General features: G+C 42.0%; 1 protein-coding gene across 1 annotated transcript in view; it reads left to right on the top strand.

The window, feature by feature from the left end:
• VWA8 (von Willebrand factor A domain containing 8) overlaps positions 1-27,547 on the top strand; it is a 376,054-nt gene that overhangs the window by 290,305 nt on the left and 58,202 nt on the right. The window lies entirely within an intron of this gene.

Here is a 27,547-nt window from a genome sequence, read left to right as displayed (position 1 = left end):
GATGGTGATTAGAGGATTGTTAATCTGTTGAGCAACCAATCTCACACGTACATCCCAAGTCCAATTATCGCAATGGAAAACATTGCTTCATTACGTAACTATCCAAAATCAAATGAGTCACTTTTAAAAGAACAGAGACAGGACATTACCCGCAAAATCACTGACCATAATTTAAAGAATGTAGGTTATAAATTGAAAAGACTCAAGGCTGCTCACCTTGCAGGTAAACAGTTAGACTAAAAGACAGACTAGCACAACATAAAATTCCATTCATAGTTTCCCATACTGGGATAAAAGTGTTATCCCCAAAACCATCATCAATTTGTCACATTCTATGCCCAATTATACTATTTGAGATAAGATAACACTGCACAACAACTAGCCAGTAAAAATGGAATATATAGCTAAAGTAATTAGAACATTGCCATCAAGCAAAACCCCTGGCCCAGATGACTTCGATACGGCAAATTGCAAGCACCATGCTTAGCCAATCTATTTACCCATGCAAAAATATCACAAGATCTACCACAGGAAATAACAGCTGCTCACATAGTAATCTCTCCCAAACCGGGAAAACCATCCATGCAATGTCCTAATTTTAGACCAATTTCTCTCTTCAATTCGTACGTAAAATTAATAGCCCATATATATGCAGCCCACTTAAACCAGATTCTACCTGACATAATTCATAACAATCAAGTGGATTTTGTGAAAGGTAGACAAGGATCAGAAAATACTAGAAAAGGGATAAACCTAATATACAGCTTATGCAAATGAAACAAGGGGGACTGTTGGTATCCCTGGACACAGAAAACACTTTCTACGGCTAGAATTGGGTCTTTCTGGAAGCAGCCTTAAGTAAATTAGAATTTTTTTTATATAAACAACCATCTGTGGTAAATGCTGATTTTGTCTCAGATCCTTTCAAAAATTCGAATGAAACTAGACAGGGATGTCCCATCTCCCCATTTTTTTATGTATTTGCCCTGGAACCGCTGACAGAAGCAATAAGAGAAGACACATCCACGTAAAGGGGTAAAAGAGTACAAAATTAGCTTTTTTTCACAAATGATGTCTTACTCACACGTACCCAACCACTGATTCCCTTACAGAACCTAAACAAACAACTACCGCAATATTACAACACATTCCTATTAAAAGATAAATATGAGCAAAAGCCAAGTGTGAAGATTTCCCAGTAAACATTCGGTTATTTGCCCTCCCTGCTATTTAATTCCCTTGTTAATTCGTTTTATTTTTGCATGTTCAGTAAATCATTCGTTTTACCGAACGGAGACCACCCTGGGTACTAATTAGAACGTGGAACACTGTGTAACTATACGAAAACCGCAGACTAGGTGGCCGCCATTTCGTGCATACAAACGCACGTGTTGAGAACAAAGAACGGTGTCCATCTTGGCTCCCGAACGCGGCCAGCGGGACTTGGTCGTCGAGTGCCTGGAAATGTTTTGGGCATGGCACTCGCACGAACACCCGGTCTCTATGGAAGTCACATACGTACTACTTCCCCATATGGTAGACGCACGGCGTTCGGGAGTTTCAAACAGATGAAAAACAGGAGCATTCTACACAAATCATGTTTAATCTATCTATGGCAGTTTTCGGATAAATCCACACAAACGGAGACCGGCTCTTGCTGCCAGTTCTATGGAACTCTTTGTCGGATACAACCTCGTGGCAGGCCAGTCAAACTTTCACACGGTGCCGTTCGAAAAGTACCCAACGGATTTGCTTGAATTTTTTATATGTTACTCCCATCAAGCTCAGCTACCTAGGGGTATGGTTTTTGTGGGGGTTGTATGTATATAAAGTATATTTCTGAAAAATTAGAAATTGTTAACTTTTTCTGACCAGCACATAATTGAGTTTAGTATGTTTCCAACACTCAATTATCTCGCTGGCTCAGAGAAGGAGTTTGATGCTGTATAAATTGAATGCCCTTGCTTCCATTAAACCAGTCTTGTTCCAGCATTAAGCTTTGGCTCATGTGTGGATTATTATGCGATACCAGCGATATTTCACCCTGTGGATTACTGCCAATATTATTTTATGGGAATAAGGGAATGACAGACGGTAATACATATTCAGACCGTCACACCAAGCGTTGAGGTGGAAGAGTATGAACATTCAATTGGAAATCAACACACAACATTTTTAGTTATTCAAATTTCTAAAAATCCTTTTGATCTGTTTCACTATAATTATAAGCCACTTCACCAAGTATTTGAAACATCTCTTGGGTCATGAGATGGGAAATACATATCTTGGATTGGGCGTATAGCTGCTGTAAAAATGTGCTATCTACCCAAATTACAATATTTATTCTGTTGCCTACAAATATCCATATGCAATAAATATTTGTCAACCCATACACAATAAATACTCTACAACCCTGCATAAATTACTGGTACAATTAATTTGTCAAAATGTTACAGTAGCCACTAGACTCCTCCAGCAACAAACTGGAAAGGGCGGCCTGGGACTCCCCAACTTTAAGGCCTACTATAAAGCCATAGAGTCACACTGGATGGTAAAACATTTTTTACAATGTATTGATTGCCAAATAATCAATAGACAGAGTTTACCTAAGATATTACCTAAGTCTTATCTTAAAAATGTTGAACCAAGTTCACCCTAATTTGTAATTCCTACCTTTGTAACAAAAAGATATTACACGTTTACCTGTTTTTTAAAGAGGATTTTAAAGAACCTATACAGATTTGAAAGAGGAGTATCAATTGCCATCTAATACTGATTTCTGATTTTTAAAATTCAAAACTTACCTAGCCAACACAAGGATTGGGTCTGCGGGGTAACAGTTGGAACTGCACCTTACAACAAATTTTGAACAATCTTGTATAAAACAGACCACAAGTCAAAAAGTGTTTTCAATATTATTTACTTGTAAAGAGGGGTGATCTCACTGAGCCATGGATTTGTAAGGAAAAAGCTCAAAGGCCTGAGGCAGATGTTCTTTCCTGCTCATTGAGAGCGATCATTTAGCATATATAAAAAGTTGACCTAATGTGTATCGCATTTAAATTGATGCTTAAAATGTTATACCACTGTTATTTGGTCCCTGATCACCTAGCACATATTTATTCTACCAGCTCTAATACATGTTGGAGATGTGGGCAGGATATGGGCACGATGTACCACATATGATGGACGTGTACGAGAGTAATTCCATATTGGGGAAAAGTTGAAAAACTATTGTCTTCCCTATTAGACATAAACTTTGAACTCAAGCCTAAAGTATGTTTATTGTTTCATTAATCAAACTTATATTTCAAGTACTAATAGCAGAAATTATACTAATAGCCAGGGTATGGAAATTCCCTGCTGCTCCCTCTGAATGATATCTGATACAACAGATACCACTAATCTATCTTATGAGCATATGGCACACCTACAAATGTGCCCAAGTAACACTACAGTAGATCCGGTGGCTCAGTGGTATGCCTACCTAAACTGCCCAAGTTATACTTGTCATGACAGATACCCTTGAAGTCAACCACTAAAAGACTAGGTTGCATCTATGTACTGTCCTGTTTCCTACAAGGCCTCAAAATTGTAAATTTTGTTTAACACTGCGGCACCATTAAAAAGCCAGGGTATAAAAATATGACTTGTATAAAACAATCTTACAAACTCATGATGCATATGACATACCAGTAATTACAAAAGACACAACATGACATTCTTGGCATGTTTCACAGTACAACAGAAGAACCTAGCATCATAGTTATATTCTTAAACCTATGATCTAAAGGTAGATGATAAATATTCACGATGAGTACTCAAAACTGACATAAAAACATATTCAATATTGCTGCAACCATCAAAGCTACAGAGAAAAAAACATTTGTACTTTGTGCTTTTCATGATAAAGGTCTTGTGCTGAAACATTGGATGTTGATTTGTGACTTCAGGACTTGACCTTTTCTTTTTTGCTTATTTATGTTTAGTGTTTTTTTTTGTGTGGCTTTGATGGTTGTTGTAATATATGGGGTTATTCACTTTAGTCCATTCGGCTGCAAATGGGTCCATTCGGACTGCAAAATCTTGTATCGTTATAGCAGTGTCTGGATTTTGCAATTCAGGCCCCAAAGTGGCTAGCCAGACATCACATTAAATAATTATAAATAAAATACCTATGGGGGTCAACAAGACACCATATTGCCATAAGGGGGATTGAAACCTCACTACGCCCCCATCTGTCATGCAGCATATCTGCTAAATATTTATGGGGATAGGACTTGCGCTGCTAGCAGGCAAATTGTAGTTAAAATTATCATGCATTGCAAAATAAGCAAGTGAACAATAATTTGCAAATGTGCATCCTATCGCATGCTTTCGTGTCTGAATTTTATTAAAACCAGTGCTATGTGAATATTCCAAATCCTATACTTTGCATAGGATTCAAATACAAAAGCATTGATTTTAACCCAGATATTGAATTAATTTGGGTAGTTGCGACATACTTCTCGACTCTTTTACTGTGCTGTGAAACTTGCCCAAAATTTGGTATGTGTCTGTATATGTATCGTGATTTTATCAGATGTTTTATTAACGTGACCTTATAAGATGCTCCTATATTAAAGTAATAAACAATTACCATTACTGAGAACTCTTTTAATTTAACAACAAAAAATTTGCTGGTAATGTCTGATCTCTGTAACATCTGAATGACTAACCACATAACTGAAAGCCGCATTATTCCAACAGAGGCATGTACGCTAATCTTATTATTTACAGTGGACTTAGCAAATGTGCTGCACCTGGCGTATTGTGTGCCATTCAGTGCACAGATCCTCAAAGCACCTCTTATTTGATCGTTTTGACCTCCAAAACAGGCATATCCTTTAACAGATCCCTTAATCAAAAATTCAGCCTCATTCAAAATATTTTATTGGCATCACATCTGTCAGTGACATTGTAAATGCTTTGATAAAATCTTATGAATTATCTTTCTTAAACCAAAATATTTAAAATGGTAACCAAACAATGGGCCCTGGCCATGGCTCTTTATAGGGAAACAGATGAGACAACAAAGATTCTTTTGTTTCTTTACATTCATAAAGATAAAAACACTTCAGTGGCTCTCGTTAATGTTTTTAGGGTAATTTCATATAATTAACCAAGGTATCATGGATGTGTAGGCATGAAGGAATGCAGCTTGCTGGAGATATTACTCATTATATATAAATAGTGGGGTTATTGCTGGTTTTAATATTCCCTTTTAAAGAGACTATCATAAAGCTATATAATACTTAACCAAGTGCACTTAATAGAAATTCCATCATGTGTAATCAAACAGCTGCTGGCAGACAAGCTTCAATTCCTCCAAGAACGTCCTGTAATTCATTTTTTTTTTGTGTTATTTTCCAGCTTAAATTAGAAGACTTCTAGTACAGTTAGAGATTTGTCGATCTAATTTAGTCATTACTACTGCATTCCACGGCTGTGATGTCACTCATTTTGCTGATCCAATATTCTTTCCAATACTCAGGATATAATGCTGCACCTGAGGAAACAGCAGGCAGTGTTGTTGACATCAGTATTGGCCGAAGTGTCTGAATATTTCCAGGGGATTCCTTCAGTAGAACTAATACTATTGTGAGAGCTTTGTCAGCTATGGTACGCTGATAGCGTCTGTAGATTTTCTAATCAGCATTAATACATATATTTAATTGTTTATTGTGAGTTTTATTCACTAATTAGAGGACAGCAGAGGTTTGATTGAATCCGAATTGTAAAAGTTGGGCAAAAAGAAGCTGATTTTGGATATATGCTTAACTCCGGTGTAGTAACAGTTTGGTGATAAAAGTCTATCATTTGCAAACTGGTTTTCAGATCACTGTAGTTCCCTCTTTAATGAATACACACATTTTGTTTTTTTTACGAAATTGAAGTTGTTTTGTGAAAATAGCGATTCCCAAACCATGTCCTGGCACTAAAATCAGTTCCTCATTGGTGCTCAGGTTATTGCCTGCATTAAACAGACCCCTTGACACTGGTATGGTGTGTTGGTGTATGCAGAATTATAGTTTACATAATATTCTAATTTAATTAATGCCATGTCCATAATACGGATTTGGAGGAGATGTCGAGAGAAGAAATTAAAATAAAAAGTAAAAATAAAACCCAGGTCAAATGACACTGTTTGCTGAACCTAAGCTAATCTATTCAGAAATATTTCAGTAGAGAATGCCACATATGCCACACACAATTTGCCATTTTAATTTGAATGCCAAGTGGGGCCCATCATTTAATAGCATGGATTTTTGTTTACCGCACTGCCCCAGCCTAATGCTGCCTAACCTTGCTGTTTGGCAGTGTATGCCCATTTACTACAGTAATATTACATGCTCCTAGTTTTTTTTTTGCCTCTATACAATTGTACATAAGATAACTCTCTAAAGAAAAACAAGAGTATGAGAAGGTATGAGAAAACTTATTTTTTTTAAAATATATTTTCTTTATTTTTGTAACATGTGTATATAGACATTGAGACAAAGAGATATTCAGTAAAAGTTGGACATTAGGTAGAACATCAATGGCGGTTCACTGCACTTTAAAAAAAATATATATATAAAACGTAAAGTAAACGAGTGTGAGTCAGTACAGGATGAAGTATTGCGAGAAATGCTCAGAGAAACCGAACTGACTACACAGGAGTAATATAGAAGAGAGTAAAGCCACCATGAATATTTCAACTGGGCCAAAGGTGACAGCAGTAGCAGAACTTATAAGCAACAGAGCATGGAAAAGGACAATCATTGGTAGGCAGAGGTGAAAGGCTGAGATCCCTGAGGAATCGATGGAGATGCTGTCAGGGTACAGGTAAGCCCACTGCGGTATTCCACTTATCCAATGTCCTTGGTAAACTGGCAGAGTTCAAGCAGGTGTATAGGGCTGTCAGGTCAGCTCCGGATTCCATAGCTTGCCACAGCTATCCAGCACCAACATCCGCAAGCCCCTCTCTCACCTAGCAGACAGAGTCCACGGGAGCAGAGATTTTCCTGCATGCTTGGGCTGTAGGCCTGATGAGGTCATCCACTGTCCCTAAAGCAAGCAGGCTTCCGTGGAGGAGTTAAGCGAGCAGGCTTCCTAGTAGGACCGCAGCGTTCAGCGTTCTTCTGAGTAGAAGTGTTGCGTGCAAGATGTTTACAAGCATGTGTGACCCCAGTTGACAGAGTGGATTGTCTACTCGGCAAAGTCTTCCAGAACCTCTGACAGATGTCATTGAATGTTGACATGAATGTTGGAACCTTTCTTCCCAGCTTTGCGCCGTAGACTGTGTGGCTTGCTTCGCGGTAGTGCTGACATCGGCAATTTTGAGTAAGCGCGTGGAAGCCGTCGGCACCAGGATCACCCAGGAGCAGCTGGAACGGGAGTATATTGGTGGGGACCAGGGTCACCACCATCGGCCCAGAGGGAGAGAGGCAGAGCCTAGGCTAGAGCAAGGGCACTTCCGAACAAGGGACAGGCCGCTTCCCCCATCCCAAGCCGCCCAGCAGACCGCAAAGGAGTCCGACACCAGCAGCACTCCAGTAATGGACGAATAATCAGTCTTGAATGTGGCAGAGTGATCAGTAGCTGTGACAGATCTATCTCTTTCCTTGATTTCTCAAAATTTTTATCTTTTAGGGCATATATTGCAGAGATAGTGTGAGGAGCTCTGCTGCCATCCGACTTTCTCCCTCGGCAGTAAAGCCCCGCCCCCCCAGAACACATGTGTTTTAATCTTTTCTACTAGCATCTTTGTACAGGGAGCATCCATCTTTCATATGTGTCTTGAGTCCTCATTTTGCCATGTTTTGGGATAAATTATTATTACTGTTATTTACCTTTTTTTATCTTTATTTTTGCGTGCATTGTGATGCATACAAGAATAGGATGACATTGTAGTGGAAATGGTTGCCAGAGTGAACAACATAGGTGTGGCATATAATGTTATAGGAGAACACTGCACTTTTTTAGGATAAGTAAAATAAAATAAGAAGTCAACAAGTAATACCAGAAATGCTATAGGGCCACTGGATGCTAAGTACTTAGAAGAGCAGACATACAGAAACTCATCATTTTAAAGGGAAACATCTTGGGCGAGAGCAGTTCTCGGTTTGGAGTGAGACTCCCCCGTGGGGATTGGGATATCCTCCGTTGGTCCAAAGGGGGGGTTTGCGGGGCATTATGATCAGATGTTCCGTTCAGTGCAGGCCCCAGGGCGGGAGATCGGCCGCCTTCCCTGCAAGGTCTCATATTTAGACAGTGGGTTTTCTTGCCAGAAATTTATGGGATTGGTATCCACCAGCTCCACCTCGATTCAACAGCACTTCCCTGTCAAATAAGACTGAAAATGTCGAGATTTTTTGCCGTAGTGGCCAAAATTGAGCTCATCAGTATAGGAGCTCTTACAAAACACATCCGGCCATCTTGGCAGTCAGGCCCCACCACCCTTATTTACCTTTTAAATGCTAATCGACTATTAACTGCAAGAGTGCTTGCTTAATGAAGTACAAACCTCTTGTTATCAGTTTAATTCTGACAAAATGATCCCTGGTTCTGATATGAATAAAATGAAAATGGAACATTTTTAATCCTTCTAAAAATGTATGTCATTTCTTGCAGATGTGTGCTGGATAGGTCATACCCAGTTACTTCATATTTTCCATCCTGGTTCCTTATACAGCTTTATCATATCTAAATAGCAACCGCCAAGACTTATGGAGATACATCAATTCTGATGACTACCTTATCAAAACTCACCTCAGCCTTCCATAGCAAACAGCATTTAAATTCAGCATAGTATGAGGAAATTAAAGTTCTTATACCCTTTAAATCTAGCTAAGCATATTACTACATATTTCCAGTACTCTTGCAGATTCTTCCAAAACCTCATAAGAACACCTGCAAGAGTTTGATATCACTTACATATTAATAACACAGCATTTGCTTTAATGTCTCTCAGTGCTTATGGTTCATGAGCAAACTAGTATCTCCTTCCTGTGAATGTGTATAATATGTGTTTAGAGTCCAACTCTCTTTCTTCAGTCTGGTTTCGGCACTGAGCACTCTGTGGAAACGGCTCTGACCAAAGTATCCAAAAATCTACTAACTAGTAACTATTCTCTACTAACTAATTCTCCTTGACCTTTCCGCTGCTTATGACGCTGTTGATCATCAACAGCTTCTTCTCATCCTCCGTAATCTTGGTCTACGAGATATTCCTCTCTCCTGGTGCTCCTTCTAGCTCTCCCAGTGCTCTTTAGTGTTTCTTTCTCTGGCTTTGCCTCTTCCCCCCAATCCCTGTCTTTTGGTGTTGCCCAAGGTTCAGTCCTTGGTCCCCTACTGTTCTCGATCTATACTGTCTCCCTTGGTAAACTCATCAGCTCTTTTAGCTTCCAATATAATTTCTATGCGGATGACATGCAAATCTATCCGTCCTCTCCTGATCTCTCCCTGCCCACTTCCTTAAACTCAACCTGTCCAAAACTGGACTTTTGGTCTTTCCTCCCTCAAGCGCTGCTACTCCCATTTCTGTCTCCCTCCACGTTAATGGCACTACCATCAGCTCCACCACACAGGCTCGCTGCTTATGTGTTCTCTTTGACTCTGGATCGCCAAATCCTGCCGCTTCCATCTCAAAAACATTGCATGCAACTGCCCCTACTGAAGGTGCTGGTCCATGCCACTGTCTTCTCTCACCTTGATTACAACAATCCTCTGCTCAGTGATCTTACATGATCCCAACTTGCCCATTACAGTCTATAATAAATGTGGCAGCGAAGCTCATCTTTCTGTCCACCTGCACCTCCTACGCCTCACCCTTCTGCCAACCCCTGCATTTGCTTCCCGGAAGATTTAGGTCTCAATTTAAAATTTGGTCCTTGCTTTCAAATCTCTAAATAATGTTGCTCCCATCTATCTATCTATCTATCCTCCCTAATGCACAAGTATGTCCTGTCTAGGCCCCTACGCTCTGCCAAAGATATACATCTATCCTTTGCTCCTACTCCCACCTCTGATGCTCTCCTTCAAGACTTCACTAGGGCTGCACTGTTCCTGTGGAACTCCCTTCCCTTCTCTGTTAGACGCTCATACAGTCTCCACTCCTTCACAAAATCATTAACAAATCACTTCTAACTACAGCTCTGACAGCATCAGGCTGGCTAACGTCAATTCTGTGCATTTACCTTGCCCAAACACTCATTCATTGACTGAGAATGCTCAGCTAGAGTTCACAGCCAATGAATGGTCAGCGAGATTGCCATACAACTTTTGCAACTCTGCAGAAGCCAGATGCCACTCAGCCGGCATTGAGGAAGTCTTCACACCTGGCAGCACCCAGGTAAGAGGGCAAACCTTTGCAAACAGTACAGTGGTCTGTGGTGGTAATGATGCTCAGAGTAACCCTTTGTGGGGAACTATTTGGTGGAGTAACAGGAAAAGGGACAAAACATCCAATCACGCTTTCTTAACCCATAACAACTGTTCAAGCCAAGGGCTATGGGAAGGACTGGTCTATAAGAAGGAAATAGGTATTCACCCAGTGAGGACCAGCTGGGAAGCAAAGTCAGACCCATTAAGTCTGAGTGCAGTAGCCTGCAACCACACTATACAAAATTAGTGGCACTGAGAGGTACTGCTCCACACTGAAGAGAACCAAAAACCAGGAAGTTCCCACGAAGCCCTGACATCAACTGATATTACTAATGTGGAAGCATAACACTGATCTATACACTAAACCTAATTAATTAAGCTAAAGCTATTTTGGTGCTTATAGTATCTATTTAGGATAGTAAACGTTCAGGTAAAAATACTAGTGCACATTCCAGTATTAATTCTGGTGTCAACAGTGAAGGAGTTTATGTAGTATAGCAAGGTAGCATACATTCAGGTAACGATACTGTAGTTGGCAATGAAGGTGAAGGTTCTGGGTTTCAGATGATAAGAGTGGTGATAACAGAGACACTGACAATATATAATGATAGTGAGTGCTCAGGTGATAGGTTATGTTGATTGGTATGACATCGGTGATGAGGAATGCATTTGATTCATGTTTTATCACTGTTTTATACTTTGGTGGATGTTTACCTTGTATTGAGTAGTGTTGAGACAAGCTGTCAACTAACTTTCAAACTGAGACTTTTTTCCAGCTCTATACATTTTGACCTCTGATATTTTCATCACAACTTACTATTTGACAAATAAACATAAGTTTTTTATGTTTTTTCTTTATTTATGGATTTCTGATGCTGTAGCCCACAATTTATCTACCATCTAAAAATAGTCTAATTTATGTAAATCAGAAAAAAAGAAGTAAAAATACCCCATGGTATCCTTTAGATTGTAAGCTCGCGGGCCATCTAGCCAAGCACTTTGTATAAAAGAGCTCCAATTGCTAGATATCAGCTTACGGGCAGGGCTTTCTCTACCTCTTGTATTTGTCTGTGTATATTGTACGTTTCTCCACTAATTGTACAGCGCTGCGGAATCTGTTGGCGCTTTATAAATAGCAGTAATAAATAAATAATAATAAATAAATGTGAAAATAAAGTTAATTATAGCTTAATTTACTTTTTTAGAAGACAACAGTATATATAACAGAGGGACACAAAACGTATTTTATCCTCTCCCAAGAACCTCTTTATATAATTTTGTATATATTGTGTATTAAAGGGACACTATAGTCACCTGAACAACTTTAGCTTAATGAAGCAGTTTTGGTGTATAGAACATGCCCCTGCAGCCTCACTGCTCAATCCTCTGCCATTTAGGAGTTAAATCCCTTTGTTTATAAACCCTAGTCACACCTCCCTGCATGTGACTTGCACAGCCTTCCATAAACACTTCCTGTAAAGAGAGCCCTATTTAGGCTTTCTTTATTGCAAGTTCTGTTTAATTAAGATTTTCTTATCCCCTGCTATGTTAATAGCTTGCTAGACCCTGCAAGAGCCTCCTGTATGTGATTAAAGTTCAATTTAGAGATTGAGATACAATTATTTAAGGTAAATTACACAATGTAAATTACATTCATAATGCTTTCCTATGGACGCTTGCGTGCTCTCACTGTGATTTTCACAGTGAGAATCACGCAAGCGCCTCTAGCGGCTGTCAGTGAGACAGCCACTAGAGGAAAAAGGGGAAGGCTTAACTAATTGATAAACATAGCAGTTTCTGTGAAACTGCTATGTTTATATAAAAAATAGTTAACCCTAGCTGGACCTGGCACCCATACCACTTCATTAAGCTGAAGTGGTCTGGGTGCCTAGAGTGGTCCTTTAACCACACTATCTGTAGTACTCACACATACAGGGTCAGCCACTCACACACAAACACGTAACGAGCCAGCCACAGCCATATACTCTTAAATTGTCACTCACAGAATTATTTAGCTATACATGCATACATTCACAAATAAAATACAAATAAAACTTTACTTACAGGGCTGGCCTTAGGCCATTAGGCACCCTGTGCGAAAAGTCTTCACGGCGCCCCCCCTCAAAAAAAGCTGTATACAGTCACACTCACAGGCACAAGCAGACAGTCACACAAACAGTTACAAGCAGACAGTCAGACACACTCAGTTACAGGCAGACAGTCACACACACAGTTACAGGCAGACAGTCACACATGCTCAGTTACAGGCAGACAGTCACAGAGCCAAACACATAGTTAAAGGCAGACAGGCACACAGTCACAGGCACACAGTCACAAGCAGACAGTCACACATACTCCATTACAAGCAGACAGTCATACACACTACGTTACAGGCATGCAGACACTCACGCATGATGATAGTCACACACACACTCAGTTAATCATAGGCGTGCGCAGCCTGTTGCATTAGGGTGTGCACCCTAAAGCACAAACACACACGCCGCGTGTATATGTATTTTTATATACACACACATATATATATATATATATATATATATATATATACATACATACACACACACAAATACAAGTATACGTAGGTGCAGTGTATGTGTGATTGTGAGCTGAGCTGTGCAGTGTGTGTGATTGTGAGCGGTGCAGCGTGTAAGGGGTGCAGTGTGTGTGATTGTGAGGGGTACAGTGTATGTAATTGTAAGGGGTACAGTTTGTGTAATTGTGAGGGATTCAGTGTGTGTGGGGTACAGTGTGTATGATTGTGAGGGGTGCACTGTGTGGGCGACAGGGGTTAGGAGGGTGGAGGGGCAGCAACAGGGGTTGAGGGGGTAGAGGGACAGGAGGTGGGGGGGTGGAGGGGCAGTGACAGGAGGTAGCGGGGGTAGACGGTTAGTGACAGAGGTTAGGGGGTAGTAACAGGGGTTAGGGGTGGTAGAGGGGTAGTGACGGGTTAGGGGGATAGAGGGGTAATGACGGGGGTTGGGGATAGAGGGGTAATGACAGGGGTTGGGGATAGAGGGGTAATGACAGGGGTTGGGGATAGAGGGGCAGTGACAGGGGGTGGGTGAGTGGATGGGCAGTAACAGGGGTTAAGGGGGTTGGAGAGGCAGTGACATGGGTTAGGGGGGTAAAAGGGCAGTGACAGGGGTTAGGGGGGTAGAGTGGTGTGATGGCGTTGGGGGGTAGAGGGGTAGTGACAGGGGTTGGGGGTAGTGACAGGGGTTGGGGGTAGAGGGGCAGTGAACAGGGTTGGGGTAGAGGGGTAGTGACAGGGGTTGGGGGGGTAGAGACAGGAGTTAGGGGGGTAGAGGGGCAGTGACAGGGGTTGGGGGGTGGAGAGGCAGTGACATGGGTTAGGGGGGTAGAGGGAAAGTGACAGGAGTAAGGGGGTAGTGACAGGAGTTAGGGGGGTAGTGACAGGAGTTAGGGGGTAGTGACAGGAGTTAGGGGGTAGTGACAGGAGTTAGGGGGTAGTGACAGGAGTTAGGGGGGTAGTGACAAGGGTTGGGGGGTAGTGACAGGGGTTAGGGGTTAGAGGGGTAGTGACAGGGGTTGGGGGGGTAGTGACAGGGGTTAGGGGGGTAGTGACAGGGGTTAAGGGGGTAGTGACAGGGGTTAAGGGGGTAGTGACAGGGGTTAGAGGGGGTAGTGACAGGGGTTAGAGGGGGTAGTGACGGGGTTAGGGGGGTAGTGACGGGGGTTAGGGGGGTAGTGACAGGGGTTAGGGGGGTAGTGACGGGGGTTAGGGGGTAGTGACAGGGGTTAGGGGGTTATAGGGGTAGTGACAGGGGTTAGGGAGGTAGAGGGGTAGTGACAGGGGTTAGAGGGGTAGTGAAAGGGGTTAGAGGGGTAGTGAAAGGGGTTAGAGGGGTAGTGACAGGGGTTAGGGGGTTAGAGGGGTAGTGACAGGGGTTAAGGGGGTAGTGACAGGGGTTAGGGGGTTAGAGGGGTAGTGACAGGGGTAGAGGGGTAGTGACAGGGGTTGGGGGTAGTGACAGGGGTTGGGGGTAGAGGGGCAGTGAACGGGGTTGGGGTAGAGGGGTAGTGACAGGGGTTGGGGGGGTAGAGACAGGAGTTAGGGGGGTAGAGGGGCAGTGACAGGGGTTGGGGGTGGAGAGGCAGTGACATGGGTTAGGGGGGGTAGAGGGAAAGTGACAGGGGTTAGGGGGTAGTTACAGGAGTTAGGGGGTAGTGACAGGAGTTAGGGGGGTAGTGACAGGAGTTAGGGGGTAGTGACAGGAGTTAGGGGGTAGTGACAGGAGTTAGGGGGTAGTGACAGGAGTTAGGGGGGTAGTGACAGGGGTTAGGGGGGTAGTGACAAGGGTTAGGGGGGTAGTGACAGGGGTTAGGGGTTAGAGGGGTAGTGACAGGGGTTGGGGGGTAGTGACAGGGGTTAGGGGGGTAGTGACAGGGGTTAAGGGGGGTAGTGACAGGGGTTAGAGGGGGTAGTGACGGGGTTAGGGGGTAGTGACGGGGGTTAGGGGGGTAGTGACAGGGGTTAGGGGGGTAGTGACGGGGGTTAGGGGGTAGTGACAGGGGTTAGGGGGTAGTGACAGGGGTTAGGGGGTTATAGGGGTAGTGACAGGGGTTAGGGGGGTAGTGACAGGGGTTAGGGAGGTAGAGGGGTAGTGACAGGGGTTAGAGGGGTAGTGAAAGGGGTTAGAGGGGTAGTGACAGGGGTTAAGGGGGTAGTGACAGGGGTTAGGGGGTTAGAGGGGTAGTGACAGGGGTTGGGGGGTAGTGACAGGGGTTAGGGACAGGGGTTGGGGGGTAGGGACAGGGGTTAGAGGGGTAGTGGCAGGGGTTAGAGGGGTAGTGACAGGGGTTAGAGGTCTAGGGACAGGGGTTAGGGGGGGCATGGGTGCAGAGGCAGGGTGGGGGGGCAGTGAGGGACAGGGGGCAGAGGGGGGTTTATAAATACCTGCCCTGGTGGTCCAGTGGGCGCCCTCTCTCTTCAGTCTGCAGCTCCGCCGGGAGTGAGCTGCAGACCACATGTTGAGTCTCGCGATCTCCAGGCAGAGCGTTGCCGTGGCAACGCTCTGACAGGCTGGAGATCGCGAGATACTTCAGTCTGCAGCTCACTCCCGGCGGAGCTGCAGACTGAGGATCAGGGCAGACGGACAGGAGGGGCCTCTCACCCGGCGGCATTGTGTGCACGCCGCCGGCCCCCTCCTGTGTCGGGTCCTCGGTCATAGACCGAGGACCCGACATGTTAGTCTGCCCAAAGGTAGTGCAGCACGGAGGTGTGATTAGGGTGTGCCCAGGCACACCCGGCACACCCCGTGCGCACGCCTATGCAGTTAATACACACACACTGTATTTTTTTAATTCAAAGTTTCTTTGAAAAATATTTTCCTTATTTTAATTTGCTCTATATGTATTGTGATGTGTGTTGTGCACCCCCTTTATAAAGTACATTAGAGCGCTTAACCATTAATAAACATACAAATCCACAGATGACATCTCACATATACATAAATACACACATTCACATACAGACACATGCCATCATATACATTGGCACACATACATACATACATACATACTAAGTTATTTACTAAAATTAGGTTTGTCTGGAATTCTAAGCGGATTTCATATTTGGCGCCAAAATAGCTGAATTCGAAGCACAGGTGACTTTGAAATTCACTTTCCTGACAATTGTCGTTTTAGTGAAGAAGCTTGTCAGATATGAACACACATGATGTACACAGACACATCACAAAACGCAGTCACAGATATACACACATTAACACAGTTAGATACATTCAAAGACAAAAAAAAACAGTCACATATATTAAAAAAAACACACACACATACATAGTCAGGAAATAACAAACACAGTCACATAAAGACATAGACTCAAAATTGTTGGTTCAGGGTCCCACACATACACAGGCTGAATGTATATAGCATTTTCATGTGAGAGTTAATAAAAATTGGGTACAGATGAGGGTGTGTGACAGACAGGATAGGTAGGTAGTGTTACACCAGCAGACTAATGCTGATGTGACACCACCTACACTCAGCAGCTTCTTTCCCAGTCACAGACTGGGGGAGTTTCTGTGGCTGGGAACTCAAGGCTGTATTTCAATCTTCTACCTTGTCCCAAGCTGCCTCTGCTTCCATGCAGTGCCCCTTCTCTCTGGTGCCCGATCACAAGTCTCCTCTGTCCCTGGTCTCCAGTGCCAGCCTCTGGTGGGCTGGAGGTGAATAGCAGGGAGTGCTGATCATAACTTCTCCCTCGAGGTTCTGGCGCTGTGTGGAGTCAGAGCGCAGGCTGGGAATCTCTGAGGCTGCCTCTGACTCACTAAGTGCCAGAACCGCGAGGGAGAACCGCGAGGGAGAAGTTATGATGATCTGACTGCAGCTCCTGCTAAGTGCACCACTGGACCATCAGGGAGTCATTTTTCATGTAATAGGATGGACTCAGCTTGCGAGCCGTGACGGTTGCCAGGGCGCCCCTTGTGTTATGGCGCCCTGTGCGACCGCACAGCTCGCACACCCCAAAGGCCGGCCGTACTTACAATCACAAACACATGCAAACATATGTCTGCCACATTGTTTTTGACAGATGAACACAAATAGCCAAACACACATAGACATACATACATACATACATACATACACACAGACACACACACACACACACATAAATACGCTAAATACACACATGCACTAATAGCTAAACATTTCACTATCAATCAGTCCAAAAAGAGGTTGCAATAAATATATTTTTGAACAAACACAATATGATTCCTATAATTTCAAATAAAATTATAATAATTTAAAACATAATTTTATCTTAACCTATATGTTTAGTTTTGTGATTATTCAACAACAACCATTATATATGTGTGTAGAAAACACTCTAACTTTCTAGAAAATTCTGTAGTAACCTCATGTTTATGATGAATAACCTTCCAAAAGAGATGGTAAATACTAAAACAGTGAAAAGATTTAGAACATTTGGAACCAAATCAAAAATAAAGTCTGGGTTTAATGGGTGAAAATCATTTGTCTGCATTTAAAATCTCCATTTTTTCAGTATTTCTAAGTCAATCAGTCCCTCCTAAAGTTGTGATGTAAATTGGTAATGCTCTGATTATGTTACATAATATATTCACAAGACCATAAGGGAACTTAGAATTCTTGGAATGTACTGTATTTGTCTAACCGTGCTTGGCCTGGCACAGGCAGCGAGCCAAGCTAAAATCACAATTATTCTTTCAGGATTTTGTATTCTCTCTGCTCTAATCCAAGGCAGGCAACAGAATTCACCACATTCTTCGCTATAATTTTAGAAGCAGATTGAGATCTCTAATTTTCAGTCTGATTTAAGTAGTTATTAAAGTAAGGCAATTTCCTTAAAAATTGCCAAACTTCGTGATTCATGTACAGCTGGATGGTTAAGTAAATGTATGTTATAAGAAGCTGTTTGCTAGCTAGCATTTTCTAAGGCTATAGAATGGGCCTGTCACCTAGAAACCATTACTATTGTAAAATATATACTGTTAAATGGTTTGCCATTACAGTGAGTTATTTTATAGAAATATTCGATTTCTGACCACGAATGATTGTCAAATAACACAAAGTTAATTTTGTTTTCTTGGCACAATTGTTTCCCTTTAACATAAAACTGCAAATGATTTGACAACTTACCATGGATCCCAGAGTACCGTCTGTAGAGCGGGAAGATTCTGCAGGGAACATCTTTTAGCTGCTTCTAGCTCATGGTTGGCACATTGGTTGATTGGCTAAGCATTAGCTGAGTGCTTTCAGCCAGTGAGCTAAAACCCTGCATTGAGGACTTAAGTCAAAGCTGAGACCTTCTAGCAGCACGTGAGGTTTTAATACTTACCCAGGCAGGGCACCAGAACTCTTGTTGCACCATAAACACTGTAGTGCTCTGTAGTGGTTATGGTGCTTGGATCTTCCTTTAAATTTGATGTTATTGTTTTTTACTATCCACATGGGTGAGATATTTATACCCACCAAAGAAAAACATGCAAAACAAATCAAATGCATATTTGCTATGGGGATGTCACTGCAAAATAGTTGGTTTTTTTTTTTTTTTTTTTTTTTTAATGGAGAGTTCCAATAAAGCAGCGCTGTCATTAAATACAAGTTTGAAAATCACCCATAGCCTTTTTATCATGAGATACTTAAAATTATTTAAAAATGTATATTAAAGATTTAGGAAGTATCCAATAGAATCCACAGGTTCAACAGGTAGAAGGATTTCAGAATTAAAATCATTTTCCAGTTCCATTTAAAGGGGCACTATAGTCACCAGAACAACTACAGCTTAATGTAGTTGTTCTGGTGAGTATATCATTATATGCAGAGAAAAGACAGTGTTTACATTGCACCTAGGGACACCTCCAAGTGGCCACTCCTTAGATGGCCACTGAAGGGGCTTCCTGGCTCAGGGCTGCACAGTAGGCAGCAGTGGCGTTCAGCGTCTCCACGCTCTACATGGGGACGCTGAATTTTCCTCATAGAAATGCATAGATTCAATGCATCTCTATGAGGAGGTGCTGATTGGCTAAAACTGTGTTTGGCCCCGCCCCTTGCCGATTTTAGCCAAGCCAATGCTTTCCCCATGAGAAAGCATTGGATTGGCCAAAAAATCTGCAATTCTGATGATCTCACCAAGGGGGCGGGGCCAGCTCCCCATAGTGCCCCTGCTGTGGTGCAGAAAGGGTTACAAAAAAACCTCTGTCACTTACCTTTGGAAGGGTAAGGGACCTGGAACTATGCACCCAGACAACTTCAATGAGCTGAACGGTTTGGGTTCCTATGGTGTCCCTTTAATTTTATTTTTCACATCTCACAAGTAGATATTTGTTAAAAATAGAGGATAAGTAAACAGTATTACCGGTATTACAAATCAATGTAGTTACTGCAATGTAGTTACTTGATAGTTCTCTGCATAGACGTGCGCAGCCTATTGCATTAGGGTGTGCACCCTAACGCACAAACACACGCCGCATGTATATATATATATATATATATATATATATATATACACACACACACACACACACACACACATACATACACTGCTGTGTGTGTGTGTGCCGTGTGAGGGTGCTGGTAGTGTGCTATGTGGGTGAGGGTGCTGTTAGTGTGCTGTGTGTGAGGGTGCTGGTAGTGTGCTGTGTGTGTGTGGGTGTCGTGTGTTTGTGAGAGTGCTGTTTGTGTGTGTGTGCTGTTTGTGTGCTGTGTGTGTGAGGGTGCTGTGTGTGTGTTTGTGAGGGTGCTGTGTGTGAGGGTGATGTGTGTTTGTGAGGGTGCTGTTAGTGTACTGTGTGTGTGAGGGTGCTGTATGTTTGGAGGGATTGTGGGGGTGGGAGCAGATTTGTAAATATCCCCCTCCCTTCTTACCTTATGTAGGGATGGGGGATCCTTGTTGCCATGTGCCATCGCTGATGGTCCAGTGGAGAGTGAACTCTAGCCTGCGGGGCTAGAGTTCACTCTCGCGAGATCTGAGCGCTGCCTCGGCAACACTCAGATCTCGCAAGAGGAACCCGGCAGAGCTGCTGGCTAGAGCTCCCCGGGTCCTCTTCTGCCTCTCTCCCTGCTGCTGTGGGCTGGTGAGGGAGAGCTTAGAGCAGAGCTGGCGCACGAATAGTGCCGGCTCTGCATGAGCTGACAGGGGAGATCTCCGCTGACGGTCTCAATCCATAGGCGTGCCGCAGGGATTAGGGTGTGCTCAGGCACACCCGGCACACCCCGTGTGCATGCCTATGGTTCTCTGTTAAGTGATTTCCAAACTTTCTACAGCTCTAAACACATCCACACACCATACACTCACTCTTATAGGCTCATTCTTTGCGGATTGTGAAGGGGCCTGGGATGCCGCTGTTTCATCACATCTAATAGTTTAATACATAAAATTGTGATAGGAGTTGTCAATAAACTGATATCTGGGGTGTTGCTCCTTCATATATGTTTCTAAATGCAGAAAATAACTATTTTGTTATGACTATGGTAATGCTGCATTTTAATATTGCAGATATATATGCCAGATAAATTAGGCTGTGAGAGTTGGGAGCTATCCCTTTAATGATTGACATCTGTGAATGTAGCGTAAACTTATAACAGCCATAAATCTGCATACCACTAATTGCAGCTCAATCAAGGCATTGAGCAAATAAAGAACAAGTTGTTTAAAGCTATGTACTTGGAGAGGCTTCTTAGCACTTTGTGCAATACTATTGTAAACTGTTAAAGGAGCTCGGGTAGCACTCAATAATGCACAGCCCCAAATTAGAAGGATTCCGCCTTTAATTGTTAAAGGCACTTCATAGGATTATTTACTAAACAGTGAAACAAGAACATCATTTACTAAATTTAGGGCAAAGTAATCAATATTAAAATATTCCTGGAATCACCTGAATTGTGTATTTAGTAAGATCATATATCAATTCACTGTTTATCACTTAGTAATAAAGTAATTAATTAACTAATTTGCTTAAAATAACCAGCTGTCAATACCGTGTCCCTACAGCTAAATATTTTAAATACATACTATAGTCACCCAGACCACTTCAGCTCAATGAAGTGGTCAGGGTGCCAGGTCCCCCTGGTTTTAACCCTGCAGCTCAAAACATAGCAGTTTCAGAGGAACTGCTATGTTTTCATTGAGAGTTAATCCAGCCTCTAGTGAAAATCACACTGAGATGATGCTGACGTCCATAGGAAAGCATTAAGTAGCATTAAGTAGCTGACGTCAGCAGGGGGAGCCCTGTGCTGGATTAAGTTAAGTGGCTGATGGGGTTTTAACCCCTTCAGCGCAGCAGGAGGGGGGTGACCTAATAACCCTATAATGCCAGGATAACGAGTTTGTTTTCCTGGCACTATAGTGCTCCTTTAAAGGAACACTACTTAAAGGGACAACTACCATAACCACTACAGCTCTGTCTGAGCTAAGCCCTGCAGTGCACTGACTACTTACAATAGCGGAGCACCACGGTCCGAGCACGTGAGCTGTAATGGTTATGTTGCTTGGAGTGTTAAAAAAAATTACTAGTTAAATTATTACACCTAAAATTTGATCATTCGCAAAATTTCTGTTGAATTTCCTTTTTTATTGGCTGAATTTGTCGGTTGCACTAACTACCAAAGAAGCTCAGGATACTCACTGACCTAAACATTTAATATTATGTTACTAAATATGTTCTAAAATAATTAAAAAGAAAGCAAAGGAAAACCTGAGTAATATTAAGTGATTCTACTAATGGAACGCGTTAAATAAAGCAGAACTACAATGTTTGTTTGAACATTGTTAAATTAGGATAATGTATTCTTTCTAAGTACTGTAACAGAATAGAAGTTTTTTAACGTTAATTTCTCTTGACATTATTTAGATCAGTTATGCTTTTCTGATCAGATGGCATTCAACAACAACCGATTTGTAGCAGGACAGCAGGGGAAATTTATGGCATATTTTGACAATGCAGTGCTTTCACATTAGGCAGCCCATTCAAACTTTCTATTTTCTGTTTTATGAGCCATATAATGTGGAAGAGAACAAAAGTAGTCTGGGGTTCCACAGTGCAGCTGTGAACTAGTCATCAGGGTAGTTGAGGGCATCTATGATTTAGAGATAAGATTAGCAAAGGTCAGATTTTTATTTACCTTCTAAAATTTGGAGTGACACTTGATTTATGTTTTTCGCTTAGTAGAATTGCCTAGAGGTGTTGAATACTTCTTCATTAAAAACTTACCGTCTCTCTCTCTCTCTTTTCTCTTCCGTAAAGACAATGCAAGGTTTTTGTAATGAGAAGAAAAAAAGTATGATTTACCATTATTATATATATATATATATATAAAATATAAAATGTGTAAGGCTGGGCCTGTAGTTGTGGGAGGGGCTTGGTTTCCCTTCTTAAGAGACGCCAGACCGCTCCCCATTATCGTTTTCAGTTTGGCGATTTGCATACCATGACTTCCGGTCTGTGCAAATCGCCCTTTTATTTACCTTCAACTCGTGGGAACGATTACCTGGTCCTGCAGCCTCTGGTTGTCTGTTTCACTGTCTTCCAACTCTCCAGAACCTCGACAGAACTCCCATGCCTGCTCCAGTCACTTCGTTGACTGAACTGTAAAAAACGTGAGTTGAGCAGCCTGACGCTCAGCGTCATTCCGGGGTGGCTTTATGCTTTCATCTCCTGTCGCATACATCTGTTCGTTTTTCTGTTTTCTCGCGGCTATGCGAACGATTAGGCTATAGTACGGTCTTTCGGCTATTTCCAGCCTGTTCATATCCCACTTAGGTTTAGCGGGCGTTCGGGAGCATGCACACTAACGCACTTGTTCGGTTCAAACGTACGAATACAGAGTTGTTGTATTTCTCAAACTATTATTTCGGATACAGTTGCAAGAAAAAGTATGTGAACCCTTTCGAATGAAATGGATTTCTGCACAAATTGGTCATAAAATGTGATCTAATCATCATCTAAGTCACAACAATAGACAATCACAGTCTGCTTAAACTAATAACACACAAAGAATGAAATGTTGCCATGTTTTTATTGAACACACCATGTAAACATTCACAGTCATTCTTTGGAATTTTCCCACGCTGTGTAAAATGACACAGAGCACTGTGATTGGATGGATTTCAAGCCATCCAATCACAGTGCTCTGTGTCATTTTACACAGCGTGGGAAAGTTCTTTGGAATTTTCCCACGCTGTGTAAAATGACACAGAGCACTGTGATTGGATGGCTTGAAATCCATCCAATCACAGTGCTCTGTGTCATTTTACACAGCGTGGGAAAGTTCATTATCATTATGGCCCCCACCCGCCGCCCAGGGGTGGGAGCCGGAGAGGGGGAGGACAGTAGGTCCCCCCCCTCATTATCTTTATGGCCCCCACCTGCCGCCCAGGGGTGGGGGCTGGGGGGGGAGGACAGTAGTCCCCCCCTCAATATCATTATGGCCCCCACCTGCCGCCCATGGGTGGGGGCCGGGGAGGGGGAGGACAGTAGGTCCCCCACCTCATCATCATTATGGCCCCCACCTGCTGCCCCATTGTAATTTATGGCCGGATAGTAGGGATTTTATTTTACAGTGAGCAGCCACAGGCTCGCCGTATAGCGAGTAGGGGCATTCGGGAGATTTTATTCTCCTTTATTCTATTATGGGGGTCATATTGACCCCCATAGAGTGAGGGGGGACATGGAGGGTTTAGGAAGTGGCGGGGAGCACTGCTCCCTGCCGCTTCTATCTTTACATATTACAAGGAGGGAGCTGCGTGCCGGTAGCTCCCTCCTTGTAATAAACTGAACGAACAAACGAACACTGATACTCAGTGTTAGTTTGTTCGTCTGATTTCTCTATTCATTTATTCATTCGTCTGTCTAATGAATGAATGAATAGATGAAATTCCTGTTCGCATGTGCAGGTGTTTAACTGGGCATGTGCGGGAATCTCAGTGCTATCTAGTGTGGGACTTCACATACCCACACAAAGATGGCGGCGCCCTGAATATAGATCGGGGCAGAAAATAAAGAATACAAAATAGGTCATCTGGGGGGCGTTTGGGGGTGACTAAGGGGTCAATTGGATGTAGTGGAGGCGGGAGGGGGGTTAAAAAAAAAACGGGATTCGGCATGACAGTGCCGCTTTAATTTAGGTAAAGCAAATGCAATGCTTGTTCACCGTTTTGTATGCTTTGTCAGTAGATGCTGATGATACACTGGTTTGCTTAAATAAACACTATTTGGTTTTAATTCAACTAAGCCTCTAAATGCTCACCCGGTGCATTCCTATACTCATGTCACTAAGGCTCAATTCCTTAACCTATGTCCAACATCAACACTGTATAACCACCACCAATGCTACTACTATTCTATTTCTAACATATGACTGCGATTTTTTGTATCTGTTTCTATATTCAAGGGAGACCGGGTGGCTTCCTTCACTGCTTGCCTCAATTCTACTCAAGTGTATAGTATACCCTCTTGACTACATTACCACGTTTATGTACCTTAACAGCACTACTGTTTTATCTTAAGTCTGTTGTTCTACTATCGAGAATGTCCCGGGCAGGGCCACGCACATACTTCTCACATAATTCATTATATCTTTAGGTTCATTATTAGGACTGCTGCTTTCACTTATATCTGTTTTTCTTCCATAAGGGTCATAGGTTAGAGGATATTCGTATTAAGGGCATTACTGATAACATGGTTATTACAGGTTACGGAGTACTCAGCATTTTAGAGCAACATTACTCATCATACCCCTTATACTACATTCATTAGGTAGGTTTTATAGATTATTCGGTTGGATCCACGAGCTGGCCTTACATCTCACTCAAGTACGTTACATCATCGTATGTTTAGGTGCTAGGTATCTACGATTTACTGCACAACCTCCCACTTATGGCTGAACGTTACATTGCTATATATCCTGTTAGGCAGCTGTGTGTTCATGTCATTAGGATCATTGTTTTATGAATTCTGTATACATGTTGGATTTCTTAGATTCACTGAAAAACAGTTAAGAAATTATAACATACTGCATGGGTGGGTATGTTGGGATTGCATTTTAATAATATTTATTATTTTAGTGGAGGCCAGGATATGGAGACGGAAAAGATTATTATTATTTTTACTAATTACTAGGAGCCCTGTATTATTGAATGAGGTGCACAGGTAACTGGCTTCTTTGCCGTTGTGTAGAGAGAAGGTCATCATTGATTTGTACCATCACCCATCCCAATATCTTTAGGAATGAGGCTGGGGTATTGTGTGGCACTAGTGGCCCCAGTCAACATATTCACAATTCACCCTCGTCACACTCGGAGAAGGGAGCACTTCATCAACTCTTCTCCTTGAGGGGGATCATGGAAACCCAGCCTGATTGTTTTCTTTCCTCCACCACTATCCACCATTAAAAGGTTGGATAAAAGTCTGACCCTACTCAACTCCTACCTTGTTCTTATACAATTATGGGAACCCATATTGACTTTGGAAACATTTGTACACCTCCTTTCCAAGCACATTGAAGGATCAGGTGAGATCTGTTCAAGATGTCAGGCTTTCATGGTATACCAGACACTAAAATTAATTTATTTGCCTGTCTGTGCTATGGGTTTGGTGCTGCGCTTGGCTGCCTTGGTTTATGGCAGTGAGCGTTTTAATTAGCATGTTTAACATTCGATAATAGAACGAGGGAAGTTTTGGTATCTTTTACAGAGATAGGGCATTTTCCCCATGTTTGTCCAGATGTTTGCATTCATTACGTTTTAGGGAGCCGTTGGTATGTTTTTGCACTAGATAGATCAAGCAGCAAGCAAAATAATATTGTAGACATTTTGAGAGTCTGTATGGGTTTTCACTAGTACACTTTTTCTGCACTGTGAAAAGTAAATTGTTAATATTAGACTCACATAAGTTATATTTTAGCTTTCTAAAGTTTGCCATCAATGTGCCAGCCGTTATTTTGCCCTATTGTCAAATGCTGGGAATTCCTCAGTCACCAGGGGTGCTGACCTTAAAAATTGAAGAGACCTTTTTAAACTGAAATATAACCAAGATCCATAAGTTGAGCAGGTTTGTAGCTAGCATAACCAGCATGCACATCACCGCATTAACAAAACAGAATATATTTCTTGTCTGATATTTAACAGGAGAATCTTTAATGGTTCTATGGAATGGTTGGTAAAATTAAATTTAATAGAGGCCTCACACATGTGTTCCCTTTTTCATAGTCTTTAAATGTCCTTCTCCTGGCAACTTGGTAAATAATGTCTAAATGTAGATTTAACAGAAGGTTGAATATCGCACTAAATATATTCATAAAATGAGACCCCAGGTGCAATTCTCAAATTCACAGCCTGCCTGCCTGCCAAGCCCAGCTTACACAATCCATATGCGGGTTTAGCAACAATCCTTTACGTAAAAAAAAAAAAAAAAAGAATAACTGAGTTTCCATATGCATCTGTCCTGTGAAGTTAAGTGGGCATAACTATATTAGTAAAACAATCTTTTAGTTGGTAGATTTGAAGGATTTGGGCATTTATAGTGAGGGTTAGTTACAAAATGTAGTCGTGGATTGCATACACCTGTTAGCTGTTACTGCTTATAAAGTACCAGCGTTTTGGCAGATCCTAACCTAACGATTGCTCTTATGAGATGAAACCACTCAGTGGAATATGCATCTCTTGGGAATTTTAGCAAGGTTTTAAAAGGCCCCTACAATGAGGCTGATTTGGTTGGGAGAGGTTCTGTAACCTGACATTGGTCAATCGTTTGATATAATAAATAGAACAGAAATGCAGTATTAATGTGCTCCTGGGACCAATTGATTCAATATATTACATACAGAGCACTTTGTTCCAAACTGACTTGAACTTTTATACAGTGTATAAAATCACCTATCCAAGGTAGATATAGGGGGAAATTGTTACTCAGGGGAGTATGTTGCTATTTCACGTGGTTTTGAAAACTGAGGAATAATTAAATTGTTTAACTCCCCGTACTCTGTTTACCCCCTTCCTTACAGAATAGGTCTGCCAGCTTATATAGCAGTAGGCTAAAACCATTTTAATCACAATGACTGCTTTCTATGCTATCCCACAAGTCTGGAACTCGGTACCATTGTAACTTGGACTCTCTCCCTCTCTAACATTCCATTAAAACTCATCCCTGTAAACCCAGCTTATCATATTACGATAACTGTGTAACCAATAAACTGCTCAGTCTGCTCAATCTAATTTGATCTTCTAAACGCATTTACTTTTTAGTCTTGTTTTCCCATTGCATTGTAAGCTAAAAAACAAAAACAACAAAACATTTATATATATATCAGCGCTACGGAATTTGCTTGTGCTATATAAATTAAAAATGATATATATAAAATGTACCAGTTTCAGAGAAATCATCAAGACCTCTCCTGAACATGTTTGTGTCTGCATTACTGGCCCTGCTAATTTCGGCATTGATACGTAACTGGCTCTCATGCCTCTCTCTTGCTATCTATAGCATTCATTATGGGAGGTCAGGAATCCTCTGGTTTGGAAAGGGATACCTTCAATGTTTAGTTGTAAAACATTTTTCAGTGTACTAAACATAACAGCTGCAATGTGGCATGTATGCATTTCAACTAA

Source organism: Pelobates fuscus, chromosome 1 (genome assembly GCF_036172605.1).
Source record: "Pelobates fuscus isolate aPelFus1 chromosome 1, aPelFus1.pri, whole genome shotgun sequence".
Taxonomy (NCBI): Eukaryota; Metazoa; Chordata; class Amphibia; order Anura; family Pelobatidae; genus Pelobates; species Pelobates fuscus.
Note: the sequence above shows the minus strand (reverse complement) of the source record. Positions and strands in the feature narration are given on the sequence as shown.